Here is a 1,757-nt window from a genome sequence, read left to right as displayed (position 1 = left end):
CTTCTTATTTAGACAGAAAAGGGGAGATAATGTGGGATTCCTCTCTGTATGCTGTGAATAAGTTTTATTACCATTGGTTAATAAATAAAACTGTTTCGGCCAATGGCTTAGCAGAGCAAAGCCAGGTGGGAAATCGGAACAGAGACACAGAGACAAAGTAGGTGGAGTCAGAGAGACACCATGTAGCTGCCAAAGGGGACAGATGCTGGACACTTAGCAGTAAGACACAGCCTCGTGCTGATACATAGGTTAACAAAAATGAGTTAATTCAAATGTAAAAGATAGCTAGAAATATGCCTGAGTCATTTACTGAACAGTGTTATAATTAATATAGTTTCTGTTTGATTATTCGGGTCTGAGCAGTTGGGAAACAAATGAGCAATCTCTGTCTTCATCCTTCTTCTGTTTCTTCTTCCTCTTCATCCTCCTCTCTTCTTCTTCCTCCTCTCCTCTTCTCTCCCTCTTCATCTACCTCTCTTCCCTCTCCTATATAATGAAAGAGTCAGAGGGTATACCTCTAAAGTATCTTCAGGTAACAGCATTTTTGCTATATCATGACTACAGAAGTATCTGCTCATGGAAGAAGCCTTTACTTGCTAAAGAATGTCTTTGCTCACTAATGGAAGTCTCTCATTAAACAGGGCTTTCAAAGATTATCTCAGCTGAGGCTGTTTGCAGACTAATGCACTTGTTTATTATCTACAGGACAAAATGTCCTGAAAATGAGGTCACATGACTAACGATACAGTTTACTAATAACTGGGCAACCCCACTTCACAAGACCTGGCCCTTTAGCAGCAACAATGAATAAGCTTGACTCCTTCTTCTTGGGCCAAGATAAAAATCTCAAGGTATCCATCCCTTAGATGTTGTAATCTGCTTTGAACTTTGGCTCAAGCTATTTCCATGAACATCCTCTGTCTCCACTAGGGTAGATACTGTAGAAGCCAGAATGCTACAAATCATTCTGTTTAAAGTAGCAGAAGTCTGTGTGTGTGTATAAAGCCAGTCCAGAGTCTGCTGTTAATTAAAGGCAGCCAGTGATGTGCAGCCATTTGTCTGGGGCACTTCTGACTGCGCTGGTCCCTTGACAGCTGCACTTTCCTCCCTGTGTGTATGGTTTGAACTGCGTCCAATGTGAAATCGCTAAATCCGAGATAGCTGTTGTTTAAAAAGGAGAGGGAGAGGGCGATTTTTCAGGAAGACAGAGAGATAGGTCTTGTATCCTATTGAAATGTTACTGAGTCCTGCAGAATGACTCTGGATGCTTTTGAATCATCTGCTGATGTTTTTCACTGCACAAATGTTGAAACTACACTTCCTCCCTGAAGGAGTCCTGCCATGGGCAGAGCGGAAAAATCATGGCACACCTGGCCTCCCTCAAAGGATTCTGGGGATGGGTGACTTTCAAACTCCCTAGAGTAGAATTCATTTGGATATTTGTTAATAGAGAAGAGGAGCCCCCAAATCAGGGGGTTCTATGAAAATTGCTCTATGTTTCTCTTTTATGTTGACAGGCACTTGGTGTGTAACAAAAGTTAACCGAAATATCTAACTCTGAATATCAGAGTGACTTAAAAATGAAAAGACATCCCCACTTTATAAAAGGCAAATTGACTTTGCAAGTGTATACAAAAACCTTGGCTGTCCCTAAAATTGGGTTATAGATTATTTTATTAACACAAAATCCTCTAAACAGGCACCAATTATATTAACATAAAAGACATTTATTTAGAATAATATATAAAAAGAGAGCT

The sequence above is a fragment of the Microtus ochrogaster genome, chromosome 2 (assembly GCF_000317375.1).
Source record: "Microtus ochrogaster isolate Prairie Vole_2 chromosome 2, MicOch1.0, whole genome shotgun sequence".
Lineage (NCBI taxonomy): Eukaryota > Metazoa > Chordata > Mammalia > Rodentia > Cricetidae > Microtus > Microtus ochrogaster.
Note: the sequence above shows the minus strand (reverse complement) of the source record.